Raw genomic sequence first — 20014 nt, forward strand, 5'->3', positions numbered from 1 at the left:
TTGCCTCTGCTTATGCAGTATTCTAATTGGGGAATGTTTATGTTTGTTTTATCCGTGCCTTTACTGAAGCATGAGACATTCCTCGTGCTCATTAACTTTTGATGTATTTGTTACTTATTGAACATGGGCCGTTCAGGCCCGCGCCGCATTGGGTGTTGGTAAGCTCAGTTGCCGCTGAGGGGTCGCTGGTTGTGGGCTCCATGTTCTTCACTACTCGGTCCAAATATACTTCAGCTTCAAAAACTTACCTGAGTGATTCCGAACATTCATCTAACGTTGCAACTGGTGTTTCAGTGATACAAATGTGAAAGCCTCGTTGACCTGATCCCTCTTCTGGTCGAATTGTTCCAAGGGCGTTGGAGAATCTTAACGTTTGACTTTACCAAAGGAGAAAAGGGTGGGTGGGTGGTACAGATTCTCTGTATATGCGCGCTAAGGAAGAAATTTGTTTCCAAAAACCCACATTTTTCACTTCCTTGGCAGGAGAAGGAAACGTACTCGTATTGATTGACAGAAAGCCGGAGTGTCGTCAGCATAGGGCATCGCGTGAAACCCAAAGCTCCCAGCCTGCTCACCTGGGGACTTGACGTGTACATTGAAGAGAACTCGAGACAATCTGAGTTCTTGAAAGATTTCACACTTCATTGGCAAGTGTTCTGAGCGAAAAGTGGCAATAAAACAGATCTGAGGGTTATGTTTCCAAAAGGGCAAGTTATGGTTATATGTGTATGAACTTTTTGGCTGAAGGAAAAGCATCTATAAATATGTGACCGTGACCTAGATAGCTATGGAAGATGCGCTGTGTTTCTGCCGCTAGGTGGCGGAGCGCGCCTTGCTGTGGATCATGGGGTGGTGAGCGGCGGGGAGGAGGGAAGAGTGTTTTGTTTCTCTTCTGCCTGGTGGTGCCTGAAGGCTTTTCAAACTTTCAGGCTGGCCCTTGCGTCATGGAAAGCTCCGGGTGCATTGTGTGACACCACGGGGGCAGGCCAGCTGTGCAGGCGAAGGCAGCGGGGGACACGGGGAGGTCCCGGCAGCAGGAAGAGATGGTGCAGTCTTCGTGCCATGCCGTGCAGGCGACTGACACCAGCTGAAGTCACGGGGTACCCAGGTACAAGGGGGTGCACTCTGCTCACCTCGCACTCTGGGAAAGGAATGCCATGACTGGCTCTGTGGCTTAACCACAACTTTGCCCGCAAGGATTGTGGGCGATACTAGAAGCGACTGTCGTGTCCTTTTGTGACTTTTTTCACGGAGGACTTTGGGGGACACTTGGAGACTTTTCCCCTAGTTTTGGAATGGGACATGATCTGAAGGTAGAGATCACAGCGAGTCCACGGGGAGGCAAGTTGCAGGTCCTCGTGAAAGTGGCAAAACCTGTCCAACCTAAGGGGATCTGAGCAACCGACAGGGATCTCTCCCTCCCCCGGGTCACAGAGGATCGCCGCTCGCCCTCCTCCCAGATCTCCTTCTCTATTCCCCAAAGGGAACTTTTGTTTGCAGTTGAATTCCTGAGGTTTTCCCAGCGTGCCCCTCCCCCACCTCCCTTTGGACAGAAGGTCTCTGGATTGCATATTTTACTGGAGCCCTTTAACCCCCGAGGGAACTCAGTTTCTGTTGTGGCTCCTGTTCTGCTTGTTTTTCAGGACACCAACCTGCGATCTACCAAGTAAAATATATTTATTCCGTTTTTTAGTACATTTTATCACATTTGGTGGACGTTGCGAAGAGTCTGTGGTAAAAACATCCCTGTGCTTTTTTTGTTGTCTTTACTTGGTCATTTTTTTCCGAGGCGTTTCAGTGTTTTTTTTTTTTTCCCCTTCGTGTTGTTGTCGGTTCCAAGTCCATGGAAACAAACCAGTTGCCCAAGCTGCCGGTGGAATGGCAGGTAACAGGTTAAATCCGGGAGCCATGTGATCGCTGTCAAACTTGTGGAAGCAATTTAAGAAGAGATTCGTGAACTAAATCAACCCGCTTTTCCCAGGCGGAATCTGTCTCTTCCTTGGTGAGTTGGCTATATCTCCTCTCCCTTGTTTTCCCAGCGCGTGAGGTGACTTCACTTTCGGGCTTCCTAGTCTGCATGTATTTTGAGGCGAACCTTTGCTCAGCTTTTTAAAATGTGGTCATATGTTGTATATGTATACAATACCTTTGCATCGTGCTCAGGCTCATGAACGATTACATTTTTAAAATTACTGTTGGCGTGTGATTACACGTCTCCAGGAGTGTGGGTACCGAGTTGGACTTTAACTTGCTGATGCATTCTGGGAGGTACAGTTTTTAATTGATTCTGTTGCAGTAAAATATTCGTTTGCGCTGGGCTGTAAAAAGAAAGTCGACGACTGCAAAGGTTATGTCCTAATACTATTTAGTAATTTGCACATTGCAAACAAGGAGCACAGGTTGTTCCATGTCGGTGAACGAAGCGTTATTTTGCTCATTGCATCCTGGCACGTGTACACAGTGCCTGGAATAGGAACGCAGTAGTACAGGTACTCACTATAAAAGTACAGGCATCCTACACGAAGTATCTGTGTCAATTCAATGCACTGCTTTGTAATAGGAAATTCACAGCTATGACTACCAGAATGCAAAAATGGAAACAGCCTTAAGCTGACATAAGAAAACTTAAATTCAACGCACGTAAATAGTACAATGTAGTTACAATGTGTACCCTAGTTGTAAAATCGGCTTTGTATTCGTTGCCCCCCCACACACACCGTGTAATATATATACATTCTGCTAGGAAATCGTCGAACTATTTATAGATAAATAACATTACAGTAAAGATCAGGGCCTAGGAGCTAGAGTTTCAACAGCGTCCCGTTTCTGTAACAACCTACCTTAAAACATAATGTAGCCATGGACACCAATTCACCAAAATGCCAGGGGTAGCGGAAGTGACATCACATGCCATTTCATCTGTACTTTCACTCACACGCATATGTGTACACAAATACACACTCATACACACACTTTCTTTTATGTACGCACACTCTCACCCGAAAGCATGCACACACTTAAAAGTGTTTTTTTTCTTACCTCGGCTACCAAGGAGAGGCAGTTTCCAGCTAACTGTACACTATTTTGTATGACACTAATAGCGAATAATATGCTATTCTCTATTAGTGTAATAAAAAAAACTGATTGAAAACAAGGAAGTGGAGCCCCAAGCAACGTCCATAAGGACGAGCTGACTGTGTTCCTGGCTCTGATTTTACCACCTCCGAGGACAGGGGTCGCAGAGGCTGTGCCAGGGATCGCAAAGGGGCAATGCTCGGGGTCGCAACTGACGTCCATAAATGTAGCACATAACAGCAGCCATTCCCGACAACGTGTGCAACGCACATCCAGCACATCTGCCAAATGGCTGCCCCCTTTTAACTCGCGACACATCAGCCACCTGGAGCACTCTCAACCCGGTTAATGGAAATGTAGAAGTGCAGACACGAACGACCCCATAATACGTTTGCTATCGAGAAGTCCCCGTACTGCGTCCCTGCTGAGAAGTGCTGCCCCCTCCCTTTTAAATGAAAGAAGTGCAGGTCATCCGTACTTGGCCCTTTAAAGCACCGGTCCCACCCAGATAATGGAATGAAAAACTCGAGCTGGAGTCTGTGCAGGGTGCACCTACTTGCAAAAGGCAGGGAGTGGGGTAGACGTGGTAAATAAAAGGGCATCGTTATAGATACTATCAATGTAATTATGTAAAATCATAAGGTATGAGAAGATACAGAACTGGAGAAAAACCAGAATCTCCTGTGTGAAATGAATGGACAGGTGGTCTGGTGCACCCAGTCTGAATGGCCATGCATCATTACGCGTAATCATGGTGAAAGAGCAAAGTCAAAGCTGGAGACTACATGGAACCGAAGGTGTTTCAGGTGTATGGGTAGACGAGATGGACCTTGCTAGCCTGATTTGGACAACATTTTAATCACAAATACTTGCTTCTATATGAAAGCAATGATATTTCAATTACCCATTTTATTGTACTAAGTGTACTGACCTCTGAGAGCTTAAACATTTCAAGCTCATAACCTTTAGAACATATTATTGTCACTGGTCAGCGTTCAGTTCTCTGAGCTAAACACTTTACCAGTATGGTTTGGGCCAAAATGGCAAGTGATAAGCTTTGGAGACCACACCATGTTCTATTTTTACATCTTATAAGACAATTGTAAGAAGTCCTCACAGATTTTGTAAGGTATGTATGTGTTTTAAGATATTTTCTTATTGTTAACTGAACTGTTACAGTTTTGACACTCCATCTTGATAGAACAAGTTGTGATTCTATCAAGCAAACCTCGCTTCTTGTTGCACTATATGTTCAAGATGGTATACTAGGCATAATACAATACAACCTTTGTGCATCATTTTGCTCCCTTTTCACAAGCAAATTATCTTTCCACGTTAGAATCGAAAGATGAATAGGTCTAAGTTTGTACATATTTACACATCTTCACTGAGCAATCTTTTTTCTTCATCGGTAATCTTAATCAGATTTTATTAATGGGGTGTATTGTGTCCAGTTCCACAGGCCTCTTAACTATAGTGTCCAATTCTGGAAACCGCTCTGGAGTCTAATAGCATGTTCTGGAGGCCCCATTCGGAGCACTGGGAGGTCGTACCCTGGAGTACTGTGTCCATTTTCCGAGGTCACACCAGGAGTATTGTGTCCAGTTCTGAATGCCTTGATTTTGCTTTCTGGAGTACTGTATCAGTTTATTGAAGCTGTATTCTAAAGAGAGCAGATGGTTGTCCTGCAGTTCCTACAGGCTTGGAGTTCTCTTCATCCCCACCATGGCTTGCAATTGTGCTCTTTACCCTGGATTGTGTGGCACTGGAGGAGATGTTAGCCACTGGTGAGAAGGATGAGTGCCTCGGGTAAATGGTGTACGCCGCATCCATTTGTGGCCCTTCCAAGTTCAGTGGACTCTGTGCTCTGAGGTCTGTTCGACAGAACTGGAACACTCCACAATCCATAACGACTGGCATCCTGTCTGCATACTTACGGTTCACATTCAACCTTCATAATAACATCAGTAAACGTGCTCAAGGGTTCATCAGGATGTGGAGCAACAGTGCAGTGGCCCTGTGGATCTGTAACCTGCAGTAAGAAGCTGGCACATCTGGAGTCTGCCTTAGTGGACAGGATCCTGTGGCTCCAGCTACTTGCGACCAGTTGCTGACCTCACTTTTTGGCGATTTACAGGTTTATTTGTGAACAGTCCAGGGCAAGCATTAGTCACCCCCACCAGCTGGAGATGGCTTCAGCTTAGTGAGGGACAGGAATCCTAGGGTGTGACAAGAGGATTAGGAAGCACGATGCCTCCGGAGGAGTTTGCTTTGGGCTCCCCACTATGGTGTTAGATGCCTGAAGACTGTCCCTACAAGAGAGATAGACTGGCTGGGGTCAAACCACGCTTGTGGTCCTTGTGCCTCACTATTGTAAAAGGAAAGCCGTCGAGAAATAGGTGCCAGTGGCCAGCAAGCATCTACAGAGAGACACCACGTAGCACAAGATACACTCTTAGCAAATTCATTACTCAGACACAATGCATACACCGTGTTTACTTCTCTTCGAAAGGGAAAGATCAATGGTTCAGCTCAAGATACAGACTCACAGGACCAGAAGCCCACCGCGTGCGCCTCATTGCTGTTGGGTTCCTCCTCTTCTTGCTGTGCAGGCATGCGTTAGTGCCCTCTGAGGATGTGTTGCAGTTAGTTGAGATGCTTAAGTGTGAAGGGTCAGGGGCAACTAATGTTGTCGATGAACTGATACGTGGGATACACAAAATGAGGAAACAGTCAAAAAGGGTGCATAAGCAAAACAATGTGTGAGGGGATCCACTCAGTCTTGCAGGTTAATTTATGCACAGCATACGGATGGTGAGTAACTCTCCCAGTGCCCTACCAGATGGCACAGGAGAGAGAAAAAGAAACTGTCTTACCTGATTCTAAATAAGTGGCAGGCAGGCATGCCCCCCTTCCCAGAAGCACAGTATCACTAAATAACGTATCCGAAATAGTTTAAGATGCAGACCTCACTTTAACTGAGGTCCGCAGATCGTCAGAATCCAGGAAGTGGTGATTCTCCCTTGTGAAAGATTTACGCAAGGTCTCTGGGTCATTTGACCACAGATGTGAATCCTGAGCAAGTAGCTAGTCCTTCTCTTTCCATGCACTGTTCCAGGTCGAGCAGAGCAATATCAGTGTCCTTCATAAAGCCAGGTCCTTTCCTAGAAATGTAGCTTATCTAGTGAGCTCTCCTGCAGTTAAGTGTACTCTGGTCTTTGGAAATTGTGTTTTGAATAATAGCAGAGTGCATCAGTCTTTCTCAGTCTCGCTTTGGCTTGGAGAAAAACAATTCTCTGTATTCATGATGTAAGCAGCAGTCTAATGATGTCTAGTCCTCGGAGAGAGGTGTATTCCTTAGATGGCACAGATACCAAACGTATGCACCCCCTTAGGGGACCACCCTTACGTATAACCGCAAATAATCTTAAAACCATGTCATAACAAGGGAGTTTTCAACCGCTTTGACCAAGACTCTGTGTTCACTAACACTTAACTGAATAGTAAGAATGTGGTGATCATTATTGGTCTCCTAAGTCTTCTATTCTTCTGTGTGCTGTTACTCTCTATCTCCCCAGTCTCCTGGACGTGATCGTCCCTCTTGTTAGTGCTCCTACCCTGGGCTGCTCCTCTCCTTATCTTGCACTGGATTTGGAAGAAGTACTATTGTTGAGTGAGGGTGGCGGCTCTTCTCTGCCCTTAAGAATGTGCAGTGTTCATCCAGGATTAACTGCCTGACACCATCCAAGAGATGAACAGCCAACTTGTGCATGGTTGTTGGAGAAGGCAGTGCAGGGAGTTGGTAAATAAAGATAACCAAGGCTTTGATTTCAGATGAAGTGGGTTCTTCATTCAAACTCCTCTTATGAAACATGCAACTGAAGGCTAGCTGGAGAGGTACTTCTATCAACTGATACAGACCCACCATCTTCGCCTTTTATCATACTCCATGGTCCAAGTGAACCTCCAGTGTGGTTCCTTCTGATGTTCATAATGCCGAGTCCACAGGAGAACCTCAAGAGGGAGGTGCAACTCTCTTCTCTCATAGTCAGGCTCCAAAAAATGTGTTCTTCCCAGACAGAGGGCACCACACCCTCTCCCAGTTTTTGGAGAAGTGATAGGATAGTGTGAGCCCAGAGGTATGGTGAAGAAGGAGTTTTCTTACTTTATGAAAGGGTCTCTACTGGAGCACCAATTAAGGTCCACCTTGAACAGGTTTTCACATCTTCCCATAGTTCAACAAAAAAGAGAACAAGGCCAATATACGTCCTTAAGGCATATCCCTCAGTTACCCCCTGATCGCGGACTACCTCTTTGGCCAGGGTTGTTGTTGAAGCCCCTGGAACTCCCACACATGTGCTGCTTAGAAACTTATGAGATGAAAAGCGAAGTCAGCACCTGGACATCGTCATGGTGGACAAAGACAATAGGAGCATCACTGTCATTATGGAAAGAAAGGGCTGTTGCTTTCCGAGGAAAACAGTAGGATGCGAAGGAGCAGACTTTGGTAGGATTCGAGAACAGACACCATTAGGGAGTGAGGTGCCATCTTGAAGCGGGACGCCTTACAGAGTAGAAAATGGGTGTTGCCAAAACTCAGGATGTCCATAAAGACGACTGGAAAATCTGGAGTGCTAAGGGGCTGATGGTAAACTGATGATGGAAGCAAGACTGTTTAGTACTATCTTGAAGTGGGACGCCTTAAGGAGTAGGAAATGGGTGTGGCCAAAACTTAGGATGTCCATAAGGATGACTGGAAAATGTGGAGTGCTAGGGGGCGAGTGGTAAATCGATGATGGAAGCAAAACTATTTGGATCACATAGAGGCGGGCCAAAAAGCAGCAGAACCTCATTGGTGAATGTGGAGAGCTGTCTAAGTGCTGCTGCAGGGGGCGGAGTTGGAGGCAACCGACCACAGGGAGGTCTAACCCCTTCCCCTTCAGGCATATTCGGAGGGTGGTGCATCCCATGACTGCCATTTTGTTTGGGCTACATTTATAGTCCATTGTAGCCCAGGATCCAATAGTGGGTCCCCTTGGGCTCCCTGCCACCATTTTAGGTTAAGGTGACCTGGTGGCAGTGGGGGCATTTTGGTAGCAATTGTTCCCACACCCCCTTCCCTCTTTTTCTTAAATTAGGGCTTGGCGTTTGCATTTAATGGGTGTTTTTAGGGCTTTGTTATTAAGACCGGTGCACAGGGGTTCCTTTGTGTAAGTTGTAGCTTGAGACGGGTGCTTGGCAGTGGCATGGAATGTTTTGCAGGATTTGACAGAAGTTTGGTTGACGTTGACGGTTAGTGAACCATGTGCAAAGGGAGGGTAAGCAGGAAATTCAAGGTTAATGTCATGAAGTTTGGTTGCTTAGAGGTTTATACATCCAGTCATTGGCAGTAGAAGAAAATGTAAGTTGGAAAAATGTTGAAATGTACTATAATTAAATGAGTTAGTTGCAGGGTGGGGCATTAGGGGTGGGGTGGTTTTTGGTTAGTTTATTTGATATATACTGAGGTTCTAATTTTGTGATGGAGTTGGCCAGGAAAACGTTTGTGATGGTTCAGCTGTTTAAATAAAGCAGCCCTTTTCACACAAGAAAGCTGTCACTCATGTGTGCGTTGCTCCTCTCTCCCAAACAATGGTGGAAAGGACAAGGGACTGCAGAATCTAAATTTGTGTGTCTCAGGTTGCAAATCTAAAGATAAGCGAGGGATCCAGAGATATGATGGAACTATTCAATGTCCTAGAAGGCTTAAACACAGGGGAGAATGTTTTTTTTCATCGGGGAGAGTACTTCTTCAACTTGCAATCAGCCAGAAATAAGGAAGGCCAAGAGCAGTATTAAACATATTACATCACAGAAAAGACCCTGACTGCATGGAATAGCTTTCCAGTAGAACTGGCGAGGCAAAGAAGTAAACTCACTTACCAGAGCCTGGGGCATAATGAGGCGGAACAGTATCGCTGTGCACGACAGAATAAAGCTAAAAATGAAAAGACATGGAAGAGGACAGACTGAAGTGGTCGGCACCACACTCCAAATCTGCTTCAGCAATTTGTGTTTTAATAAAGTAAGGCGATGCTGACAGTGACATAATGGCTGAAGCGGATGGACATCCTGCTCGGCCGAGAGCCTGCTTTCTGTGAATCCGCCCTGCTTGCTCAAGGACTTTTATTTGCTGTTTTTGGCTGCGACCTCTGAAGAGGTTTTGTTTCTTGGCAGAGAGGGATAATTGAATGCCGGACTGGAAGGCCATACCCTGGGCAGGGACGCTGCCACTCTTGCACTGGTAGTAGGGGAACTCCAAAGTGTCCTTCGCCTGCCGAGGAGTTGACAAATGCTTTGTCAACATTTAGTTCTACATTAGATCCACCGGGGAAGTTGGCAACACTTGTTACGTACTACAAACAGTGTGACATGGCCTTCACAGGACTACAAGTTCTGGGGATATAGTTGTGCTCCAGGCACCCCTACCCTCTATCGTAGTCTGAGTGGGCCCACCACTTGGCAGAGTTATCAGTTTCTGCGCTCACGTTGTCTTCAACCATGTTTCGTCCACCAGCCAAGCTAATCGGGCCCCAGAGAATATTCATTCCTGACCCTCCCCACTTCTGTGAGTTGATTGTTCTCTTGACGGTTCCGCCTCTATATTTGTTATCCCTTCCTAAACATTTTTTTTGCTGATTTTCACGAATTGGAACATAAGATGCCCTTTTCTTTGCCTTCACTTTGAAACAAGTCTGCTCCGTATATCCAGTGATAATTTTCAGTTGTCTTGGAATATTTGTCAGTAATCGACACTACACCGAGTCCCACTCTGCCTCCTATCATTCATTACTATTTGAGACAACCTGTCACCCACAAACTGGAGTTCAGGTTTCCCGTCTCGGTTCGGGTGATATTCAAACTGAATATGGGAACACACTACATACAGGCGCGGCCTGTCCTTTAGGGCAGAGGGGCCACCCCCACCTTTTGCCCCTCATGAAGAGTGCCGGTCAGGCTGAACAAAGGTCAGCCTGACAGACACTCTTCATGTTCAGGTCAGGCAGCCAGGAGTGAGACACGTGCGATTTGCATAGACTCCTGGCTGCCTGAGCTGAACTTTGCTGGGCTGAAGAGGTCACAGCTCCTGTGGGCGTGACATCCTCGGCTCAGCAAAGGTGCCTCAAAGCCCTCCCCCAGGTGATGAGGGAAGCGCCACCCATTGACTTCAACCTAGGCACTTCAGGTTTAAGCCCTTAAGCGCCCAAGGTGAGTGTCAATCAGTGACACCTCGTCACAGAGTGGGGTGGGATCAGCAGTCTCACTGACCTCCCACTCTGTGATGAAGTTGGGACTGCTGCCTTCCCTCATTGGCTGACCTAAGGTCAGCCAGCGAGGGAAGACAGAAGTCCAAACCCTCCTCGAACCTCCGAGGCTGAAGGTAAGTGTGTGTGTGAACTTTTTAAATGAATGTTTGGTGCGTGCATGTTTGAATGTTGATGAGTGTTGTTAATGGATGTGCGTGCGTGTGTGTGAAAGAATGAGTGTGAGTGTGCTTCCCGCCCACCCCCTCCCTACCTCCTAAATCTGCCGGCCACCACTGACTACATACCAGTCTAATTAAGTCACAACAAGAACTTTTGAAAGATATCCTTTATTTTGCAGGCTAGACGATTACAAACGCCATAAAATGAGACTGGGCCCCACTATCTCTCGGAATCCTCAAATTGCTTACTCCCACAGTTTGCTCTACCTATAACAGATCCTTGCTCACATCCAAGGCCATATACTTCATCAATCACGTACACAGGGCCATTGGAATTATGCAATAGTGCGGCCGTGCTGTTGTTCGCATAACTATAGATTTGCCGCATTTGCCACATAATCCATCATCTGCTGCATAATTTGCAGATTTTAAGATCAAACCGTTCATGTGTTACTAAGAGTTCAGGGACACGAGCTGCCGAGCAGTGGAAGGCGCTTTGCAAAGATTGACTGGTCACCTTTCTGCTGCTTATTACTATATTTGGGTATTACACTGGTATTAATGAGGTGCCAGGAATGCCCAGACAGTGTTAATAAGCCTTAGACGCCTTAGACGACTCCACTTGCTACCTGTTGAAAAACGGCATAGGTTTAAAACACTGTGCCGTAAGTATAAGGCTTATCACCAGGAGGGCTGCCCTTATCTGAGCTCGGTCTTACAGTCCTATCAGCCGTGCCGCCAGCTCAGATCGGCTAACCTGCAGCTGATCTCAGTACCCCGCTGCCCTCGGGCTCAGTGGGGGGACAAAGTTTTTTCAGCAGTGGCAGCAAGACTATGGAACACTCTTCCACCCCCTATTAGGCGGGAGGAGACATACCTCCGTTTTAGGAAACAACTCAAAACCTGGCTGTTTTCGCATTAGGCAGTAGGATTCCCCGTAGGTTCTCTGTGATCTTTCTTTCGGATCTCGACCCCCTTGGACTTACTGTTTTTCTCCCTAGCGCTTCAATGCTATGGCCTGAATGTGCCCTATAAATACTACAATACAATACAATAAGTGTTAAAATGACAAAATAATGAAGTAATATTATCACAAAATGTGTCTCATTACGCTGCATAATTTGCCTTTTCTTTCTTCATAATTTACTCAAACCTGCCGCATAATTTGGCCCTCGCTTGCCGCATAATTACAGTGGCCCTAGTCATACGTAAATTAGAATTAGCCAGCAAATCCAGAGCTCAAAGAAGCGATTCCACATTATTCCTAGGGACACCCCTCTTCAAAGCAAAAATGTAATTAAACATGAATCACAAAGTAATGACCTATAATTTGGAATGCTCTTTCCGCTTATATTAAAATTAAACTATCACTTCAAATCCTGGCTGAAAAATCAAATACCGAATGTGCCCCAGTCTGTTACACCCTGCAGGTTTATGAACCCTTCACAGTAATTACCTGCTGAATACGGTTTGTATTTTTTTTTTTACATGTATCTATTAATGCATATGATACAATACACTGTTGGGTTTGTAGTTAATGATGTACTTATTACAGGCTTGTCTTACTAATGTATACACGGAGTTGTCTCTATCGGCTCAATAAGCAAATATACATGTCCTACACTGTACTCAGTGTTGTAAAGTACTCTGTCAACCGAGAGGTTCTAGTGACACTATATAAAGAACGTAAACTAAAGATGAGCCTGTATCCGAAAGGCAACAGCTAAACCTGGCCATTTAAGAAGATAAACATTCAAACTATCTCCCCCAATCGAGATAGACCTACACACTTTGCCGTCCTACACGGAGTGCCAGACATCATTCTGGTTTGGTTGTCAATCCCAACTCTGCCTGGAGAAGCAGGAAATACAAGGATAGTGGGGAAGAAGAGTAGATTTCTGTTATTTGAGCCACCGCCACCCCACCCTTTTCCCCATCTTCACTAGTTGATGATATTCCATATCACCCTACAACCTTGGAGTCATAGAAGGCAATTGTGACACTTGTGAGTAATTGGCTTTAAAATATTGCCTGCAACTTTGATACGTAATCCAGCATTGTTATAATGCTCGCATCAGAATGTGTAACTCTATTAACAATTTATAATGTTGCACGTAAGATATATGGGGTAAGAAAAGCCGCCACAACACAGCTGTCCTTCTTAGATTTCTGCAGAAGAGGCTTCCATTCCCTGCTTTGAACACTGTGTACGTCACTATGGTGGATAACTCTGGGCTAGACCATGGTAGGCCAGAGAAATTTGAGTTCTTATCTACTGATTCAGAGTCTCTCTGGAATAATTATTTTCCTTTATTCAATGACTCAAACAAAGTGGACTCACAAAAATCTACTTGTGTGTCAAAGTATGTCAGCACGACCTGGTGTGCATCAAGTCAATGGAGTAGAACCTTCTCTGAAGGACAGTATCCTGCTGATCATGAGCCGCAGACAGAACATTAGGTCCAGGATGAAGAGTCTTGTTCACAGCCCAACCCTATCCCTATGCTCATCCATAAACTGTGTGCTATCTCTAACTGTGACACAGAGATCCTTACTATTACTCTAACCCCTCTCTTCCCCTAAAGACAAGCCTATTCCTAACCTTCCCCTTTCCACAACTGAAGATAATCGTACAGAGCATTAGAACTTTAAGTACCATTTATATTTTCACTCCGTTTTTGGACTTTATTTTTTAAAGCATTTAGTTTTTTCAAATGATTATTTTCTCTAATTTGAAGTTTCAAACCACGCTCTACAAATCCACATAACATAATATATAGTTCTAAAGTTTTTAGGACCAAGACCCACTTTTTAGTATGAAAAACTTGTGTGACTCACCTGGCTTTAAGGACATGAGGCAGGGATTTCATCGTGTGATAGCACATTGTTATTTGCAAACAGCACATTTTCCATTGAAATGGTCACTAAATTTGCACAAACATAGTTTTATAGATAAACCTACATTGTTCACAAATGGTAATGTGTAGAAATTAGGCTGCTACAAATATTTATTATCTGCGCATTACCAATTAAAGTATTCTGATTTGCTCTGATCCTATTAAAATCTTTCTTTCCGTCACACTTTAGAATTACAACTGCTCAATGTGTACAGTTTTATTGTGTGTTAGGAAAAAAATGACATCCTATAGCCTTTCATTTCCTTTCACGCTTCATGTCCCCAGCAAGAATGGCTCATAATTCACTTAGCATCACAGGTGACAGACATGGTGACGATCTGCCGGCAACAGAGCCAAGTGTACGCTCTCGTTGTAGCTTTTAACATTCCCTTACCCCGACTATGTTGTGAATTCCATATACTCGCATTCGCACTTCGCCCTACTAACTCTCACATCTTTTCTGACTCCAAGACCCAATTTCTCTATCTTGTTTCTGCTTAGGCCAGCTGCACCTCCCCCCCCCCCCCCACTCCAGAATTACTCGTCAAGGTTGAGAAAATTATGCGGTAAGAAATTGAAAATTACGTAACGTAATGTGGCAGATTCTGTGTTATGTTGTCATTTTAGCACACATTCTCAATGCCTGAGCATAAGTTTCACCTCATCAGTAAGAGTTTAATAAAAGAATACAGCAATCATCTACTGAACCGTTAATCTTTGCATATGGTATGTTATTAAGTATCTCTTCGTGCATGTACGCTACAAACTAATTTGTTTTGCTGAAATCTGTACATCATGCAGCAGCTGTTGAATTATGTGGAAAGTGTAGCAAATAATTATGGAGAAAACTCAGTAGCTGGTAATGTCGTAATTCTAGTGGCCCGCTCATAATGCACAAAATGCGACCCTATGGAAACTTGATGAGTAAACATGTTGTCTCATATTGATTGTTTTTCCTTGTTGCTTGTTGCATCTATCATCCTCAGACACTTCACATCTATACAAAACTACCTATATTGGTCGACTGTACTATGTATCAATGATTGGATGGTAGGAGCAGTGGTTAAGGATACTGCGAGCAGTGGTTACGTTTGAAACACATCTGTCCCTGATTTAAAAAAAAAAAAAAAAAAAAAATATATATATATATATATATATATATATAGCAGGGACAGATGTTTGCATAACCACTGCTCCTAGTATCCAGTCATTGATACACAGTACAGTTGAACAAGTTTCATTAGGGTCGGCACATTCTATCTATCTATCTATCTATCTATCTATCTATCTATATATTCACTGGAAAAAACAAAGGTTACAGTTAGGTCCTGAATTTACTCGTGCAAAACCATAGAAATTCAGCAGTTAGAGTTATTTTACATAACTATTACTTGCGCCCTAAGGTAACTATAACCTGCGCCCTCGCCATGCACAGTTTTCTCATCACTAATTTTATTGCAGATGTTGCAGTGATAATATCAAAGATTCCATAGAAGCTATCATCAATGATACAATATGTGTAGTAATTAGCTGTGCATGGAGGAGGTGCGAGTTATAGTTACCATAGGGTGCGAGTTATAGTTACTTGAAATAACTCTAACTATAACTGCTGAATTTCTATAGTTTTTTTATGAGTACGTTCAGAACTTAACTGTAATGTTCATGTAACCTTTCTTTTTTTCAGTGAATTTCTATAGTTTTTTAACATAAAGTAATTTTAATTACTATATGTTAATCTAACCACTGCTGTGCACAGCTTCTGGCCTTGCGCTGTGGGGGTTATAACCACCCAACCCCACGCCGAGTACAGCAGGGATTGGCCACAGGGCCTGTCTCTGTCAGGGGATCTGTGAGTGGGCGCATGAATGTCTGAGTGGGTGTGTGAGTGGGCTCATGAGTCTCTGAGTGCATGTATGAGTGAATGAATTCGTGTGTGAATGTTTTTGAAACCATTTTTTTTTTGCTTATTTACATTATTCCTTAATATTCTTGAAAGTTCTCAAATATTCGCTGATATCGCGCATGTTGAAGAAAAATCATTTTAAACCCATATTTTAACACTCAAACACCCCTATATCACACCTTTGGGGTCAAGGTACCTCCACTCTGACTCCTTATGCTACTTTTCGTTTTGTTTCAGGTCCTGGGGACCATGTCTCAGGACATTAAAATGGCAGTGGCAACTTTCTGTTCAGGTTGTGGCCAGCCAATTACAGCGTTTCTATTCGCATGCGCGTTCGCGAATTTTCGTGACCCTTGATATACAAATTTGAATTTTACTTAATTTCTCATAAACTACTGAATGGATTTACACCAAATAACAAAAAGGGCCTTTTGAACACTAAAAGCTACCTTTCTGCCAAATTTGGTCTAATTCAGTCCAGCGGCTCAGGCTGCAGGAGTGTCTAAAGAGTCTATTGGAAATTAACATGGGAAACACAACTTTTTTGAAACCCCTCCCCCTTTATTCTCATGCCCCGCTTGACAGATCACCTCAAAACTTTCCATGCGCAACAAGAATCACTTGTACACATTTTTTGGGGGACGTTTTCGTGAAGATTCGTCAAACAGTGCCAAAGATATAGGGAAGTCAAAAAACACTTTTTCTATGGAAACATGCTTCTAACTATAAATACCTACTGGCAACTGCCAGTAGGTAATATATATATATTTAGGGTCAGATGTGTTTCAGACATAACCACTGCTCGCAGTAACCATTTATTGATTCATAATACAGTTGAACAGTATGGGTGGTTAGGTACAGATGTTATTTATATATATATATATATATATATATATATATATATATATATATATATATATATATATATATATATATATATATGTGTGTGTGTGTAAATGAATGGAACCACTTTAAGGCCAATAAGGGACAAGTAGAATCAACTTTGTCCTCTTTATTTGATTTTAGGCCAACACATTGGGGTATGATTGGGAATCTAGACAACACATATAGCAACGTCCTTGAACAAAGAACCAATTGACCATCCATCACTCATGCCATTCAATACAGAACCCTGGAACAAAACATTTGAAGAAAGGTGTAACTATTGCCATCAGATTGATTATAGGCAGACTAGAATATATTTAGTGTGTTCAAAGATAGAGAACACTGTCTTCCCATGAAGGAAAGAACCACCAGACCTGATAAATGTATTTACTTCATTGATTTATGTTGTACCAGGAATATCCCAAAGAGTTCTTTTGAGGTGGTTGATAAACTGGAGATCGATTGGTTGAATTAAGACAATAGTTTGTGTTCTCTCGAACATCATCTGTACATGGGAGCATTATGAATTCTTGGGTGGTTGAACGAGCCTGGGCTCTCCAAAAAGGATAGTGTCCCAGAAGGGTAGCCCTCACATTCGTCCTCCTTGTAACATACACCACATATAACTATAAGAATGTATGGAGTAGTACTGGTTTGAAAAATATTGAGACAGTGCTGTCCTCGCCATTCAGTGTACTGTGGTGGCCTTGATATTCTTATGGATTAATACAACCCAAATCCTTAGCAATTTAGTGCATATTCTTGAAAGACAGATTTCAACTTTATCTTGTTGGTGCAGTGACCCACTGCCCCTCTGCCACTTAAGGGGCCAAGTTGCCCTCCATTCTGTGAGAGTGGATCTTCAGTATAAACGGTGTGTGGATAAAATGGATGGGGATCTAACACCAAAGTAGTCTCCATGTGAATTTGAACCAACCACCAACCCATGCCTACATCTATATCCTAGTTCACTGGAATTTTTGAGCGTCTTATTCCATGGTATATCTGGGTGAGGTGGAAGTGTTTCCATTCACAGTCAATCTTTAGAAGTGGCCTGTAACGTCTACATAACAATGTTTATATACTGCAGAAGCTTGTTCTATTGGGCTGTGGGACTGGGGAACAGCCGTCTGATTAGAGGGCAGAAGCAGACTCTAATGAAGTCCAAATGCTGGAATGGGGTCAGATGAGATTGCAACAAGTTGATCAAAACATATGGCTCCACTGTATGCCGTATTCATTCTTTGCCTGAATCAAAGAAACTTGAAAAAATCCAACTATCTAGATATGGGAATGCTTATGCCACCTGCCTGAGCAATAAAACGATCAATGGCACCAGTGCCTTATTAAGGCTTACAATGGCAGCAACAGGCTAATCAAGGACACCCTACATTGGAAATACTGATCTCCGCCCTAACATAAAAATGAAAATACTACTGCTGCTGGTGAATTCACCTATGCAGATAAGCATTTTCCAGGTGCTCCCGGGTAAGGAAAGTCCCTAAGTTGAATCAACTAAATTGATTCCCGGTAAGGAAAGACCCTAGGTTAAATCAACTGAATGATCTTCTCTAAAGTCAGTAGTCTTGAATAGGCGATGTATGAATTTGTTCACTGAACTGACGGAACTCTTTGGACAGTTGTTTCAGATCGGAATCCTTCCACTTACTCCTCCAAATACATCATGCTGAATGCTACAATGAGGTACAGAGGATGAATGCCTTCTAGAAGAGCTGAGCAATTGATCAATGTTTTAATGTGAAGTCACAAAGACCCTGGAAGCTGAAGGATTGCAGAGAATGTAAAAAACAATAACTATTTGGTAACACTAAGAATTAAAAGATTTGACACCAAAACAGATGTTCTGCCTTCAGAGATGGAATCACAGCTGGACCAACAGAACAGTGGCATAATCACAGGCATAGGCACATGCCTGTACAAGACAATTCCTTTTTGCAAAGAAACATTAGGACACTTGACTTGCTTTGTGTGCCTCGTGCCCAGGATGTACACATACAAATTAATAGTACTCGGGGTACATCTTCAAGTATTCTGTATATATACCCATTCAAAGATGTCCGCCTGTACGTGCACATATGATCATATGATGGAGAAAAAAGTAAGTAAAAAAAACGTAATAAAAATAAATGAAATAACATAAAATACAAGCAGAGGTGCAGGCAGAGACTGGCCTACCAACCCTGATATGGAGTGCACTTTAGGCAGATATGCACAAGTGCAAGAGAAAAGAGAAAAAATGGCATCACTCACAGTGAAGAGAGCCAATGGATGAAGTGGCCTAAACAATTGCCCTCTACTGTGGGCTGAGGTGGGTGGAGGTACATTGTGAATGACTCCTGAACCAACCAGTAGATGAAGACAGTTGACAGAAAGCCTTTCAATGCCTCTGTATACATCTTTAGTTTTATTATGAGGAGTTTGAGAAATAAGAGGCTGGCAAGACAGTTAATGCTGTCTCTAGGCTGAACCTTCCAACTTCAAGAAAAAAATCATAAATTAAAAAAGCAGACAAGTTCCAGGCAGTGAGTTGGGTGGGATTATTTTTCACATTCACATTGTGCACAAGCAAAATGCAGTCACTGACAATCAATACAGCCTAAAGCTGAAGTGGGCAGACCCCACTGCCCAATGCGGAATGCTGAGGTGAGCACAATTTGAGAGAGACAACAGCAGGCCCATGGATGAAAAGTGCAGACTGAAAGTCTGTATTTACGTATGTATTTTTTATAGTATGTAAAAAAAACACAAAACAAACAAAACGCGTCTGCTAAACCCAGACCGTAAACGGGTCAGAGTTTTGCTTGACCTGGAGCCTGGAATTCGCACCGGTTTCCTAGAGCTGTATTTTCCTGCCATCCAACTCTGCCCAGGTGCCAGCTCGAGTGAGATATTCTAAAACTGACCTCCCAGTCCACCTTCCATTTAACTAATCATAAGGGACCGATGATATGGCATGTTGAATAGTTCGTATCATATAACTTCTTCCTCATTCTTATCACCTGTGTAAATCCATGAAAAAAAAACTTTACAAAAAAAGTTAACAAAAAGGAGAAGAGTGTGTGTCCCAGTTCCCTGTGTAAAACAGGAAGTAGAGCTGATTGGGAGTTTATCTGTGCTGTTAATTTCGGGTAGTTTTTACAAAAGATAGTAAAAAGACTAGCATTGTGGTCTGTCTCCAACTGTATTAAGCTGGGACCGGCACACACGAGGCATTCATGAAGAGCGCGCACGTGCGGTTTTACGCACAACAGGCACATCTCAAGCGCCCGAGCCCCTGCTCCATACTGCACATCCAGTGCGGCCTCCTTTACCGCCCCCCCCCCCTTTTTTAAACTTTCTATAGTTCATATTTCTTTCTCTCCCCTGCTACAATAATGATGTGAATTGGTTCATGGGGGGCGGGGCAAGCTTCAATCACACAGAATTGAGCACTATAGGAAGCAGCGTCGTGACTTATTTACGGACAATGCAGAAGGTATTTTATTCACGTATGCCACTCGTTTACAGGTCGGGTATAAGGCTGGGGGCTGCGACCCCGGATTCCATCACAATTACATTTTGATTCACTGAAATTATACCAAATATACTTAGAGAGGCATTCAGCCAGCCCTCTTAATCCACAGTTTTTCTTTTTCCCACTACAGCACAGCACTGAGCAGTAGGTCTGCTATTCTCTAACTTCACTGTAGGTGATGGTTTTTCTACCCTTTCGCACGAACACACCCACACACAAGTAGTTCTGTTCAGTGCCAGGGACTGCCAGGGTGA

The 20014-nt window shown here is 43.5% G+C and overlaps 1 protein-coding gene across 2 annotated transcripts in view; it reads left to right on the top strand.

Annotated features, from left to right (window-relative positions):
* Positions 1-866: 866 nt before the first annotated feature.
* SNX33 (sorting nexin 33) overlaps positions 867-20014 on the top strand; it is a 106803-nt gene continuing 87655 nt past the window's right edge. The window contains exon 1 of one of the 2 annotated variants that reach the window (XM_069222175.1): positions 867-2002. The gene's annotated coding sequence lies outside the window, so the exon portion shown is untranslated. Of the gene's footprint in view, positions 2003-13946; positions 14004-20014 lie in introns of those variants that run through there. The other variant, XM_069222176.1, reaches the window with a different exon arrangement.

The sequence above is a fragment of the Pleurodeles waltl genome, chromosome 3_1, assembly GCF_031143425.1.
Source record: "Pleurodeles waltl isolate 20211129_DDA chromosome 3_1, aPleWal1.hap1.20221129, whole genome shotgun sequence".
In the NCBI taxonomy this organism is placed as follows: Eukaryota; Metazoa; Chordata; class Amphibia; order Caudata; family Salamandridae; genus Pleurodeles; species Pleurodeles waltl.